We start from the raw sequence: 16,163 nt of genomic DNA on the forward strand, positions 1-16,163 counted from the left end.
CGGAAGTCGGGACTAAGTGGACAAGTGCGTTTTGTGGTTTTACCCGGTTTCCGAACTGTGTGAGGAGGAAATAAAGTACACGGCTTCAGATCTCGGAAACGCTAGTTCCTTTCCACTCCAGAGGTCACTGTGTTGAATATTTCCGACAAAGAAATTTCAAACCAAATCTCCATGAAACAAAGCTACTACATCTCAGCTTGATCTCCTAAAAGAGACATTTTATCCCTTATTGTACGACAGAGCATCAGTCTATAATCTCTTAGAGTGGAGTAAGATCACACATTTATCCCCTAACTACCTGCAGAAACAGTAAATAAAACACAGGCGCAGGTCGGGCTGACCCACAATTCTGCAAGCACAGGTGAGGGGAAGGAATTACCCGCAGAGCTGCGGAAGACACCCGGGACTCTGAGAGACATCATTAATACAGTTCATTGGGAAGGACAGGAAACAGCCTTGGAAAACTTACAATGTCCAACTAGTTAAAATGATGCAATGCATTGCTAAAACATTAAGTAAACGTCAGCACTCTGTCTTCCCGCTGTTGGATATTACTCTATTTGGTAAAATATGATAATTCTCAAAAAAAAAAAAACAGTTCAATTAAATAAGCAAAGCAGACTCTTCTCAGACTCCCAGGACTTTCAAAAGAAGCCCTGATCAGAGCAAGTTATACCTTTTGGATTCATATATATTTAGCATCAGACATTGTAGTTTTCATTCTTCAAATGCGCCAGGCCCAAACGGAGCTCCTAAGAACTCACAATAAACTTTTTAAAAGATCAGACACATACGAACTTTGAGTTTTGATTCCACAAAGAATATAACTGACTATAGATAGATAGATAGATAGATAGATGGATGGATAGATAAACTCATACAAACAAGTGGCAAAAATTACTGAGAACCCAATGGAAAATAAAACAAAACTCCATCACCCTGAAGGAGATACAACATTAAGATTTTTTAAACAGACACATGGCAGGACTCTGGATGAATTTCACACGTTTAAAGTTTTTCATTTTATTGTTCTACATAAGATAATTTACTGTCTTAGGTACTGTCGTCAACAGCCTATATGGTATAGACACCTAAACAGAAAAAACTAAACCAAGAACAAAGTATCAACTTGCTCAGTTCAGGAATTTCACTAATATTCCAGTTACTCAACATGAAATTATTATAATAGAAAATAATATCAGTGTCTTCAGTGAGGTCTATATTTGATATTTAAATGCAATTTTTTGTTCTTTAAAGCATTTTTATCAGTTTATCTTTATTTGTATTTCAATAACCCAAGAATGAAATGTGAATGTCAGGTAAAAAGTTTCCTCACTATGAACTAAAACTTTTCTAAAAAAATAAAATTTATTTTAGAAATTAAATAACACATATAGAATTACCAATGAAATAAAATATTTAATGGTTCAAAAAAATCTTAATGTGATTTAAGGGAGTTTCATACTTTATAGTCTAAATTTTTTTTAATTTTTTTTATGTTTATTTATTTTTGAGACAGAAACAGAGCATGCGTGGGGGAGGGGCAGAGAGAGAGGGAGACACAGAATCCAAAGCAGGTCCCAGGCTCTGAGCTGTCAGCACAGAGCCCAACGCAGGGCTCGAACCCACCAACTGTGAGATCATGACCTGAGCCGAAGTCAGATGCCCAACCACCTGAGCCACCCAGGCACCCCTTGGATTCTATAGTCTAAAAGCTTCACCCAATTGCTAAAATTAAAGGGCTTAACAAACACGTATAGAAGAAATCCCAAATGAATATTATTTTCATTCTTTTTACTTTTCTATAATTTCATAAATATTGAAACTAAAGAAGAATATGTAATTTTAGTAAAAGTAATCTGGTACTTCATTCTCCACTCTGAATTCTTTGGGTTCAGATCAGAACTTGCCCTCAAGGAGAAAATTAAATCCAACACATAAGATTATATACAAAATCAAAAGTATCAAAAGCATATAGAAGGAATGCCAAAATCAGAAGCTCTGGCAGAACACTACTTCTAAGAAGACAGCACTGTGTAATAGGTAGAGGTTGAGGCTGAGAATAAGTAAATTTGGCTTCTCTTTAGATTTTGTGAGTAGCCAGATATGACAACTCAGAAAATGAATTAACGTCCCTAAATCTCGGGTTTTTTTCTCTGCAGATGGGTATAAAAATATTTGTGCTGTCTACCTAATAGGATTGTTGTCATGTGAACCAAATGAAATAATATAAGTCAAAGGATTTCCAAAATACAGTATTACCCAATTTAAATAAAGAAAAGAACACAGGTGCCAGGGTGGCTCAGTTGGTTAAACATCTGACTTTGACTTAGGTCATGATCTTGCCCTTCCCGAGTTTGAGTTCCACGTTAGGCTCTGTGCTGACAGCTCAGAGCCTGGAGCCTGTTTCAGATTTGGTCTCTCTATCTCTCTGCCCTTTTCTCTCTCTCTCTCTCAAAAACAAACATTAAAGAAATTTTTTTGTAAAAAAGAAAAGAACAATAACCTCCCCAACCCACACATATATCCTCGTCCTGAAAACATTACCTGAAATCTTCAGTGCCAGGCTCATCACCAGTTGACAAGGAAAATATATTGATTTTTTTTTTTCACATTCACCTACAGAAGTCAGGAGCTACACACTCACTTATAAAGTTTATGCATTTATATTCGTGATACATGTTGAAAGCTCTTCACTAATTAGACCAGAATAGTTAGAGAATTCAATTCATTCTCAATTCTAGACTGCTGGTTTTTAAAAACTTTGAGATTTTCAGCTCTCCGTACTCAACATTTTTAGTAAAAGAATTTTGCTGATTTATTGTATGCAATCATGACTAAGAGTGAACCTGCTTGTTTTATTATTTTGTTCTCTTCCTCATTCTATGTGCTTATCAGTCACTCTCACACCTCATTACCTGGAAAGATGTGCCTCAGAATACACAACAAAGCATCTCTCAGAGGTGCCTGACTTCAGCAAGCCGCAAGTCACTGTTTTCTCTGTTTCAAATGGAAATCAGTGTCACATTAAGAAGGCTGGACAACACTGTCAGTTGTCATCAGTCTTTCACTGGCAACATTCAAAACCAAATTAGAATTTGTCCTTGCCCGGCTAGTCTTCCTTGTATTTTAGAAAAATTGTTTAAGGGAATGATGCTGAAGTTTGGGACTTGTTTTTCACAGAAATTTTTATTTTAAAACACTGGGTCACAGTAGGCTATGCTTTTGCAGAAGTGGCTGCTAGTAAACTAGGCTAATTGTCACAGTTTTAACCATGCCAAAGACTTTTATTTCTTGAATCCTTAGAACCTTTAATCCCAAATATCATTTGGATAGACTAGAGATCCTTAAAGGCACAAACCATACTTTATTCAACCTTGTATCCCCAATATCTAGCCCAGTGCTTGTCACATAAGCAGGCATTCTTGTATAATCAGAAAAGAGGTCCTTGATATTAATTACTAAGGTGACCTACTTCTAAATCATCAAAGCTTCTGGAATATTCTGCCTACTCAGATTTGAACTAACATATTTCAAGAACTGGATTCCCCACTGTTAATCAACTCTCACTAAAACTAAATAGCTACTGTGTTTTTAATTCCATTTTTTTTTAAGTTGGTCTGAATAAGGCTGAAATTTCTAGATAATGTACATCCTGGGGACGAATATATAAATTTGCTGTATTGTATCATTTGTCTTTGAGAAATTTTGAGAAAATATGGACCTATCTTTAACAGATGGAAATTTCCTGAAGAGGATAGCTACATATTTTTCAAGTACCAATGCTCTTTCCTTGGGGGAAAGCCTTCTATTCACATTTAGTTGGTGATTCATTACTTAACTGACATCAGTAACTGCTGGGGTTTTTTTTTCCTTTACTTATTTACAAGAATCTTTTGGCCTCCATCTTGATTTTTTAAATGGTTATTAACTTTAAAAGTGGCTCTTTCATTAATAGAAAATAATGCAGAAGCGGAAAGTGGAAGTGGCCCCTGTTGGCTGGGTAACATGAAATAAAGGGAGTCTGAGGTCATGGCCAGCGTACGAGATTTTCTGCGGTGTAGGAGATACTCAGCATTACCACCACCTCCCCAAATCCGTTTCCTCACACAGTTCCAGGACAGTGTTGTAATAACACGTCCAATTCCAGTTTTGATGTTTGCCTGGTGACAGCTTTTGAGCCACACCTCTCCCCTTTCCTCTTCCTCCCTACATCTGGGCAAGCTGATAATAAAGCACAATCACACCTTCCTTTGATGCTGGCGGGAAGTGCAAACCATGCAAGCTCCAGCCTGTCTATGTGCAGTAATCATACCCAACCCCACTTCCTAACTACAATACGAACCTTCCGGCCTCCTTTCCCTGCTCTCTCCAGCCATTTTTGAACCCCCTTGGTAGCCTCCCCAGAGAGTCTCATGCTGTGAGTAATAAACCTTTTCACACTTTCTTACATGCATGGCTATTATCAGTCTTGATATCTGAACCAAATTTGGGGTGGAGAATCCATCCCGTTTTTTCAAGGTGAACCAGAAAGTAGAAAGGGAATGAGATGTCACATGGAGTTGGGTGAAAGGAGGATGTATTTTTTCATACGTTGTGCTTATTTTACAACTTTGTTGAATAATTTGCTGTTGGTTATGCCAACTTTACCAGCCTACCTCAGGTTTTGCAGGGCTTTTTCCTCTTCCAAGGAATCACATGGCTCCCAATTTGCCTCAGCGATCATGCTTTGCATGAGACCTGGCAGGAATGGAGCCCACAGACTTATCTAGAAGAAAAGCCAGCTATGGGTTTATGGAATTTAGCAACAGCGAGCCGCTCCAAAACCTAAAGGTGAAATGTGTTCACTGAAGAATCTCTAGAGATGATTGTCAGAAAGTAAAACCAAGATGAGAACCGACCAATGTATATATTTCTGGCATGCAGTCCCCTTGCGCGTGTTTGCCTGAATTGTTTGAGCACTGGGTTGCTACTCAAGTTAGTTTTAATAGCCATGAAACTCACAAGGAGAGCCTGTCTCTACAAGTCTTTAAAGCTGCTAAACAACTCTTGATGTTTTTAAGTTGTATACCATTTTGCCTAACAGGACTACAGAAATCAACGACTCCCCTCTTACGTACGCATGAAACGATTTGCTGCTGCTGTGAATGTTGTACTACTAATTACACTAGTATCACAAACCAATGACTCAAATTTTCATTTGATGTCTTCGCGTAAATATTTCCAGAACGTATCTGCTTATTCGCTTTTGCTGAGACCTCTTCTGACCCTTCTTAACTACATCTCCATCTCCTAATCCAAGATCAGTGGTTCCTTTTCTCTGAGTGAACAGTGTGTCCACCTCACTCTCGTTTTCTTCCCATTCACTTCCAAGATAAGGAGAAGACACTAGAAATGGCAAGGTATTTTTTATAAGTTTCGAATCTACCGAAAGAGAAGTTATGGGGGAACAGGGCAGGGAAGAAATATTTTGCTTGCTTCAGGCTGAAATCAACTTGTAAGGTACTAGACAAAAATATAAAGTAGACAGCAGTGACCTCATAACTACAAGTTTCCTGCTGAGGTATTAGGTACATCTCTAGCTTTGTCCTTCGCTCTTGAAGATAATGTTGCCATTAGTACTGCCTTCTGATTCCTAGTTGAGCACTGTGACCCTCAGCCTGGGACATAGAAACTTCTGAAGCAGCAAAGACATGAGTGGTATCATTTAAGCTCCGTCTTGGTGAGGGGAGTAGACGAGATGACAGAAAATAAGCAGAACACTGACAATCAATATTGGTACTCAAATGTTTTAGAAACAATAATATAACACAAATAAATAAGAACGTGCCCCAATCCACACGCAGATTCCTCGCCTGTATGTTCTTTGTTATAGACGCACAAACACAAAGTCATATTCAGTCATATTCATCCTTTTACTCATGTGCATTTACATGCCACATGTGATAGGCCAAGCAAGATTCAGAAACAGAGCTCCCACAGCTGCTTCGACTGAGGTTTCCAAACACACGTGTACATTCAGGCCCACGGCACCCCCACGGACACTCACACAAACATGCCACGACTGTGCCACTGCTGGTATTCAGAATCCCTCAGCCGCATGCAAGGTCCACTCTGTCATAGGCGCTGATCTGCCATGTAAGTGTGTAATGTGACCAATTTTTCCCTTAAGTGTTTTGTCTCTTTTTCACTGATGAACAGTTAAGTTCCCATAGAAAGTTATTTTGACAATCCTATTGATGAAAGATTCACAAGAAAAATTAAAATAAAAACTGAAGCGCACTTCAAATTGCTGAGTGCAAAATATTGAATCATCTTTTACTACCATGAAATTTCCAAGTTACTGTTTAGTCCTCTTGTAGTACTCTTCTAAAAGTTGAATTTTCTGGAGTACTTTTTAGAACAGAGGAGTCATTTGAATGGTAGTATTTTCCCCTCTGCAGAGGATTATGGTCTGCATAAAAGTGCTTTGAAAGCTAGAAATATTTCTACGCTAATTAAAGTATATAAACACTTCAGGCTAAGTGTAGGCATGTGAAGTTGCTATTCAGTTTTAGGAACCAAGTACCTTAAAGAAGAAATAAACACTGTGGTATTAAATAGTATATCATTGAAAAAGCAGGGGGGAAGGTCAACATGTAATAGAATATATGTTGGGAATTCAGGAAAAGCCCACACTTGCAGAAGTAAAGATCTTCAAGTATAATAACTAAGACTATTGACGCTGTTAGCTATGACATAACAGAGTGTTTATCCAAAGGTCCTTTGTAAGGTTCATTCTAGGTTTTGCTTTGTGTTTAGAAATGGAATTTCATATATGTTAATTATACTATTCCCCTGCTGTTTTTAGTACTAATGCAAATTCATAAGGCTTGATGTCCCTTCAAAGCAATTGAGATTTCAACCTTCAGTTCACCTACTGATGTGTCTGTGTCTCTTGAAGGAGGACGAAATTAACCTCAAAATCCAAGGCACAAATATTAATTTCATATGCTATTCAACACCTCCATGAGAGTTCATCTGATTATAAATTATATTCAGAAGGCTCCCTCTTGCATATTTTCAGATTAAGTCCCTGTTATAAACATGTCAAAGTTCATGGTTGGTAAAGTGCTACAGCTCAGTACAGTGAGTGGACCATAAAACTGCCATTAGACACAAATTGCTTTGCACCAAAAAGTGCAAGAGCTGGGTCTAAAGCAGAGGTCCTACTCAGGCAGCAGCATCTTATAGACATCAAGGGCAAAGAGACCAAGACGTCGGGTAACCGTTACAAAGTCAGGTAGTTTTCCGTTTTGTGATCTACCAAGAAGGAACATCCAGTTGGTAATAATTATTTTGTTTTTAACAAATAATGATATTACCTTTTCTGGAATGGCTTACTTATCATCCATTCTCTCCTTTCAGTTCAGAAGAGAGAAAGCCAAAGTTTATATTTCCCAGACTCCCTTGCAAACCTCCGTTTCTCCTGTTTTTACTCAATTGCTTGCAATTGTTTTCACATTTACCACAGCCATCATGTATTATATTTTGTTATCTCAGATTTAAGCTTCCCGAACATATTCTGGGACTCCAGCCTCCTGCAGATCAGTACAGACTCTACTTACTTTGAAACTGATGGTTTTGTGTTTGTCAGGACAAATGTTACTTAAAGGAAATTATACGGGTGTCAACACGGAATGATCTGGGAGTTACCAGGATCACTCCAAGTGCACAAAGATATGTTTCCCATCCAGATGTTATAGCATCTGACATTTCACTACTAGAGATTCATTCCTTTGAATTGTGTTCCTTACCATCTGTTTTCAGTGTTGGTAACATCACACTAATTCAGACTGAAGAGTCAAAGGGTTTTGTTCCAGCAAGGACTTCATTGCTATAGACGCTTTAGCGAAGATTTTTCTTCATTATTTGTAGCAATACCATCAACCATTTATTGATTGCCTAATGCATACTAAAGTACTAAACATTTCATAGTTCTATTATGTAATCTATACAACAACTCTATAAAACAGGTGTTGTTATGATCATATTTTATAGATGACAGGAATTTTAGAAGAGTAAAGAGCACTAGCTTTGAGGAGAGAGAGACACGGTAAAAATCTCAAATTCATCCCTTACTAGCAATGTGTCCCTGGAAAATTTACAGCCCCTTTCCCTGTAAAAACAATGGCAATGGGGGGCGCCTGGGTGGCGCAGTCGGTTAAGCGTCCGACTTCAGCCAGGTCACGATCTCGTGGTCCGTGAGTTCGAGCCCCGCGTCGGGCTCTGGGCTGATGGCTCAGAGCCTGGAGCCTGTTTCCGATTCTGTGTCTCCCTCTCTCTCTGCCCCTCGCCCGTTCATGCTCTGTCTCTCTCTGTCCCCAAAATAAATAAACATTGAAAAAAAAAATTTTAAAAAAACAATGGCAATGGTATTTTTCTCCTGAGCTTGCTATAAACAATAAATAAATGCCTAGCACTGAGTGGGTCTGAAATACAGAGGCTATATAAAGATACATGAGAAAACAATGATCAGAGGTCAAGCAAGCTGCCCTAGTTACCACTTAACAAGATCACCACAGCCTGGATGCCCTCCATTACAATATGGCAGTCTTTGTGGAGAGTATGCATGTCTGTACCTCCAGGTCCTTCTTCCAAAACAATGTGCATAAATATAAAACTGGAAGGCAATAGTCACTTCAGTGATCGCAGCAACAAACGCACTGCAAAATGAACTGGCCTCCCTCAGAATGGGCTGTCCTTTCCTCACCTGGACTGTTAAGGTCAGCTGTGGATTCAACAATGGCAGCCTTCATGTCTCTTCCCTGGTTTCATGTGGTTGGGTCAGCCAGTCAGTCTAGAATAGACACTGACTCCAGTCTATTAGGAGCTGTGTGAGTCAGTGCCAATGCCAAGGCTGAGTCACGTCAGATAAGTGCTGATGCAGCCCTCAGACACTGGAGATAGCAATTAAAAATGACCTTTGTTGGTGAATTAAGTACCTCCGCACTGCCAGCTCCATACCTTCAAATTAGTAGCAGGAGAGGAGGTACTGTGTGGTTCATGAGGAGAAAATGTAACTGTTGAGAAACATACGGTTATACAGGTGAGGAGAAGAAACAGAGAGCAAAGATTCTTACTCATGCTGTAATTGGTACTAGACACTTACCTTCCATTTTGCTTTTCAGTATGTTCAGCTTAGCGCTACAGACAGCTGTTTATTTCAAATATGAACTTCTTAAGGGCTCATAAAAAGAGCTCCTTTCTCTCTTATTGACATACTTTTTTCTCATTTAGCCATTTATATTGCCCTTTGTTCTAGTCTATTGTGTCCGGTATTTTGTTAGAATTACTAAAATAACCAAACGAGAATTCTAAGAAAAATATTGTTGTTGTTGTTTTTTTCCTACTCTCTCCTATTACCTCCTTTAGGGACACAAGAGAAAGTCTGCCTCTTCATTACCAATTGCAGATTATTTTAGCAAGATCTTTTTCCTTATAACAGTAAGACTATAACTCCCTAATGTTATTCCTTGGGCCTGAACAAGTCTGATAACTCAGCTTCCAAAGTAAAAAAAAGGAAGTGGAAATCATCAACCAGCTTTATCTTTACTGAACGTTCTGTTTTTTTTGAAGAAGAAAACCTTTTCCTTTGGTAGAAAATGCCAGTTGGTTCTGACAAACACTTGTGAAACTTCTGTCTTCTTGAAAATAGCAAATATCTAAAAATTCACAAAAATGTTCACAGATTATAAGAAATTAGTTGGAATAGGTGTGCTCTTAAAGGCCAAGCTTCCTGAGCCCCAGTTCTGCTTTTGCAGCTGTCTTTCCCGCATCATCACGTGGAAGTCCTGCCAAAACCTTGCGTTCAACTTGCTCAAAGCTGAAATCTCCACCCCACCCTCCAAACTTCCTCTCACAGAAAAGGGCAGCCCCAGCTCGCCTTACAGAAGTCTGCAGATCCCCCCCCACCCCCCCCCCCCCCCCCCCCCCCCCACCCCCCCACCAAGTGCCGGCAGCTCTTCCTGTCAATAATGACTCGTGCCTCTGCCTCCGCCCTTCCATCCACACCGCTTGGCCCTCACCGTCCTCAAATGACCTAACACAGGTACCTCGTCAGTGGCCTTCTTGCCTCCTCTAATATCCTTCACACCAATCACAGCAGAGTTTTCCCAGATACAGAATCGTCTGCAGCTGCCTACAGAATGTAGTTGGGGCAGAGCCTGGCACCCACTTCCTTCCCAGGTCTCACTCACTCTGACATCCCCACACAGCGGGGCGACACCGGAAAACTCACTGTTGCCCAAACACGCGTCACACTTCCTGAACTCTCCTCTTGTGCTGACAGTGCTCCCATTTTCTGGAAAGCCTAACCCATCCACCTCCACTGCTTAGAGTACCCTCTCCTTCTCCATGTACTTCCTGACTTTTTCAATGAAATATCACTCCTTCTCTTCTTAGTGCCCAGGTGAACGCTGTATTTCTTCACAGCAGCCGGAAGGATCTTTTTTACAAAACAAATCAAATAATATCACCTTCCTGCTTAAATCTTTTGGAGTTTCCGCTAAACTCGAAAGAATGTATTAGACACTCCTAACCAAATGCACAAGGCCCTGCATTTTCTGGCTCCTGTCTGTATCTCCTGATCACATGCTACTCTGCCCTCCTCCTGGCCCTCTGGGTGCTTGCCACACAGTTTCATTTTTATTCTTCCAGATTCCAAGCTCACCTCCACCTCATCATCTTTGCACTTGCCATGCCTCTGCCGGGATGATTCTTCCCACACATCTTCCCATGACTGACCTCTTCAGGCCCTCAGAAGCACTGCTCATCGACAGTAGCCCACGTCGACTCAGTAGCACAAACCTCTGCATTTTTTTTCTAGCACATTGCTGTCAATAGCTAGACTTATCTTACCTATATATATTTACTTTGTGTTCATGCCTGTCTCCTTCCAACGAAACGTAAGCCCCTTGAGGACAGATTGCTTATTCTTTTGTTTACCACTGAATCCTCAGCACCTAATACAGAGCCAGACCCATTCAATAATGTTTATTAAAAGAACTAAACGAGGGGCTCCTGGATGGCTCCGTCAGTTGAGTGTCCAACTTTGGCTCAGGTAATGATTTCATTGTTCATGATTTTAAGCCCCACATCAGGATCTGTGCTGACAGCTCAGAGCCTGGAGCCTGCTTCAGATTCTGTGTCTCCCTCTCTCTCTGCCCCTCCCTCAGTCACATTCTGTCTTTCTCTCTCTCTCAAAAACAAATAAACATTAAAAAAAAATTTTTGTAAGAACTAAATGAAAAACATGGTACTTTATCATTATTATCTTGTATTTGTCATTATTCATCTTTTTCCCAAGATTCTAACCTTCTTGAGACAAGAAACTACATATTGATTATATTTACATTCCTTCACAGCATCTAGAGAATCTGATTGTTATAATAGGTATTCAACACCATTTTCTTATTGGAATTGAGTTGAGGAACTTGATCCTTCACTGAACTATCCTATTTCCCCAATTGTAAGGGGTTTGGATCCAAGAAAACTTGGCTCAGCCTCAGCTCTGCCATGTAAAGGCTGTGTGGTTATTGTCAAGTTGCTTAACTTCTCTGGATCTCTGATTGCTCATAGGGAATCTAGAGATTATAAAAATGCCTCTGCCCAATTCACCATGTGCTTGTGAGGATGGAATTAAATTACATGTGTGCTCTTGTCTCTGATTAAACTACAAACTGTTCAAGGACAGAAGGCAAAATTGCTGCTTCTTTGCCTCCTCTATATAGAATAGCCTTCTACTGCATGCACGTAGATCAACCAATAATAGTTCTTTATGGAGCACCTACTGTGACAGACACTGTGTTAGGCACCTTTCATATGACACTTTATTTAATCTAATCCTTAAAACTACCATGTGACATTAAATATTGGTATCTCTATACAGAGAGAAGAAAAATTGATACCTACAGAGATTAAGCAGTTTGCATAAGGCCGTACTTAGTCAATGTCAATGCTGGGATTTGATAGTAAGCCTGTGTGAACAACTAATTACAGGTGCTAATAGTTAGTTAGCATTTTTTTAAACTATCCGAGATCTATTCTTTTCCTGAGAATTCCCCAACTACCTTCATAAATTCCTATCTGCTAGAAGCCCAACAAATCCCTGGAGGCTTTTTTCATTCATTCCGCCCACTCATCATTCTGAAACAGCAGAGGAGCAAGTACATGGCCTGAACTTGGCCATGTTCTCAGGGGCACTGAGCCTTGGTCATGGTGAGACTGGACGGAGGAACGAAGGGGAGTTCATTCCAAGCATCAACAGTTTCTGGGCAACTGTCCTCCAGTCCCCTACCGTGAACAACTTCTGGGGCTGCTTCTCTTCTGCTTCAAGTCTGGTTCTCCGGTCCTGCCCTTAATATAGTGAGTTCATTAATATCCTTTCAACACATTGTCTTGTCCTTAAATTTGCCAGATTCGGCTGCTAGCATACACAGAACCCCAACTGATATGCGCAAAACAAGACTAATGGGAATCATAATGAATTCTCAAAAAAAGTTATAATGAATAAATAACAAGTATGCTAATGAATAAATATCCCTAATCATATGGCAGCATGCGAAGTGTTAGATAATACACTAAGTAGCACATTTAAAAAATCACCAAAAACAAATGCCACAAGACACTGTATGATTAATTGCCAAATTAATAACCCAGTCTGTAAATTCTGAAAGAGATCAGAGAAAGAACACAGCAAGCTTGCATGATCCAGGAAGCCTTCATAGTTAAATAAATACTTGATGAATGAAATCTGGATATTATTTCCTAAGGCAAACCTGAGAAAACTAATGAATGCAATTCTCTTCTCAGAGACACAAAGAGTGGGTTGTTGAAATGACTCAGCACATAGTCATTTGAACTACCTACCATTCTTCAGAGCTACGAAATTCAACAAAGGCCCGTTACAGGAAAAAGAGTCCTCTGCCATACTGCTCTTAAGGGCTTTCAGGAAACAAACTTTATCAAGCTCCAAACCTGTAAGAAGCGACCAGTGTCCCAGCCAGTGAAGTGCTAGAAATACAGAGAAGATTAAAATTCAGACATCCAGATGTGCACCATCTAAGTGAGGAATAGGATCACAGAATATTATGAAAATAATGTGCTGTTGCACATAGAGAACTGCCCAACGATTAAGGAAGTTCTCAAAGGCGCCATTTTCTCCAATGGGGGAGGCAAGCAGGAAAGACTTTTAGAAAGAGCTGTCTTGCTGGGTCTTAAAGAGTGGGTAGGACTGACAAAAGAAGAGGCAGGAAAAGAAACAAATTCTAGGAAGAGAAACAAAAATAAGCAAAAACACAGAAATAAGAAAGACCAAGTTTCTCGCACCAAGTGTGAGGCAGGCATCATCGAGTGGGGGACACGGGCTAGGTCACAGAGATTCTGGCATGTGATGACACTATACACACAAGAACAGAAAACCCTAATTGACCAGACCTGAGACTCAGGCCTGCACCTTTGGAAGCTGGAGAGGAGTCAATGTCACGCAAGTTACATGCACTGGAGGTGAAATGGAGTGATATCCTGGAGGATTATGGGAAGTTATTTCCAGAAGAGAAAAGAGATGCTTGGTGGGAAACAGCTGATAATACCTATTATTCTATTCTGCTGAAAAAAGACTAAAAGGGCTTCACTGTAATATACTAGACCAAAGAATTCAAAAATAATTACACTTATTACTTATGAGTACTAATTTAAACTTCACAATGTGTAGGAATCTAAATAAATCTACTAGACTGTAACACCATCAGGGCAAAGACACTGTCTGCTAACCACCATGCTTAGTGCATAGTAGGTGCTCAACTAAGTCTGTTTAACAAATAAATGGAAAAAGAGATATAATGCCATATTTTCTGTTCACTATCAAATGTATAAGGTTGATATTTTAATTTCCATTTCATATAGATACATTATTTAAGTAATTAATAACATTTTTGGTGAGAAAATATATACTCAGAGGATTACAAATATGTAATCAGTCATTCTTCTTAATATTGAATAAGAATAAATGATTCAAAATCTAGAAGACAGAATGTGGATTGTATTTACAAAAGAACTTCTTGGCTTTTAGCTTTATAATAATTAGAACTACTTGTCCAGAAAGTCCACAAATCTCCTACCACAAAGATGTTTTAGGCAGAGTAAGATACAGATTTAAATAAAAACCTCTTTCCTCAAAGCAAGGAGATGGACACGTTGAGCGTCAACAAATGAGTCTATAATTTCTCTTGTAATGATGTGGTTTCCTAGGGGAGAAAAAGTAGCCAGCTGAATGGGCTGGTTTCTTTTGCTATAGTGACACCTACTGTTATAGACAATACTTCATTTTTAAGAAAAAAACATTTGGAAAATATATTTAAGCTCACTATACTTTGGTGATTTAAATTGTGAGTTATAATATTTATTAAAGCTAAAAGAAAATGTATACAATTTATGCACTTTTGAAATATATATGAAATATTTATCTAATACTGTTAACTTACTAGTTTAAAAAAATGGTCATTACCAGATCTATATACATATATACGCATACACATATTCATATGATGTATGTATATGTAAAGGCACTTTAAAGAATAATTCCAGGGGCACATGGGTGACTCACTCGGTGGAGCGTCCGACTTCGGCTCAGGTAATGATCTCACTGTCCGTGAGTTCGAGCCCCGCGTCGGGCTCTGTGCTGACAGCTCAGAGCCTGGAGCCTGTTTCGGATTCTGTCTCCCTCTCTCTGACCCTCCCCCGTTCATTCTCTGTCTCTCTCTCTCTGTCAATAATAAATAAACCTTAAAAATTTTTTTAAAAAAGAATAATTCCAATAATTTTAATACTAAGCCTAAAAATCTTTAGACATTTTTGTCAACTTAGTAATAAGTCTATGCCTTTCAAATGGAGTATCAAAATAACAGTGTGTTTAAGGTGTTCAAAATAATCCTACAATCCCCTTTGAATAGTATTAAAGATAACCTATGTGATCATTTATGTTCACTTCATTTAATAAACACCTAATTCTAAATGGTTTTTTTTTCCTCTCTTTTAAGGACTAGAAAGGCCCCAATTGGGTACTGGACCCACTTTACAGGATCTAAGAAACTTGCTTTTAAAATCACTTAAGAGAGGGGCGCCTGGGTGGCGCAGTCGGTTAAGCGTCCGACTTCAGCCAGGTCACGATCTCGAGGTCCGTGAGTTCGAGCCCCGCGTCAGGCTCTGGGCTGATGGCTCGGAGCCTGGAGCCTGTTTCCGATTCTGTGTCTCCCTCTCTCTCTGCCCCTCGCCCGTTCATGCTCTGTCTCTCTCTGACCCAAAAATAAATAAACGTTGAAGAAAAAAATTAAAAAAAAAAATAAAATCACTTAAGAGAGATAGGAGGAAGATGGCGGCGTAGGAGGACGCTGGGCTCACCGCGCGTCCTGCTGATCACTTAGATTCCACCTACACCTGCCTAAATAACCCAGAAAACCACCAGAGGATTAGCAGAACGGAGTCGCCAGAGCCAAGCTCAGACGAGAGGCCCACGGAAGAGGGTAGGAAGGGCGGCGAGGCGGTGCACGCTCCACGGACTGGCGGGAGGGAGCCGGGGCGGAGGGGCGGCTCGCCGGCCAAGCAGAGTCCCCGAGTCTGGCTTGCAAAAAGCGGAGGGGCCTGACGGACTGTGTTCCGACAGCAAGCGCGACTTAGCGTCTGCGAGGTCATAAGTTAACAGCTCTGCTCAGAAAGCGGGAAGGCTGGAGGACAAAGGGAAGGAGAGCTGCTGAGCCCCCTGACGACAGAGCTCAGTTTGGTGGGGAACAAAGGCACTCGCCAGCGCCATCTCCCCCGCCCATCCCCCAGCCAAAATCCCAAAGAGAACCAGTTCCTGCCAGGGAACTTGCTCGCTCCGCGCAAACACCCAACTCTGCACTTCTGCGGAGCCAAACCTCGGGCAGCTGATCTGACTCCCTCCTGCTGCCACAGGGCCCCTCCTGAAGTGGATCACCTAAGGAGAAGCAAGCTAAGCCTGCCCCTCCTGCCCCTGTGCACCTTGCCTACCCACCCCAGCTAAGACGCCAGATCCCCAGCATCACAAGCCTGGCAGTGTGCAAGTAGCCCACACAGGCCACCCCACCCCACAGTGAATCCCCCCCCTA

The sequence above is a fragment of the Herpailurus yagouaroundi genome, unplaced genomic scaffold, assembly GCF_014898765.1.
Source record: "Herpailurus yagouaroundi ecotype Mexico unplaced genomic scaffold, PumYag 186, whole genome shotgun sequence".
NCBI classification, from domain to species: domain Eukaryota; kingdom Metazoa; phylum Chordata; class Mammalia; order Carnivora; family Felidae; genus Herpailurus; species Herpailurus yagouaroundi.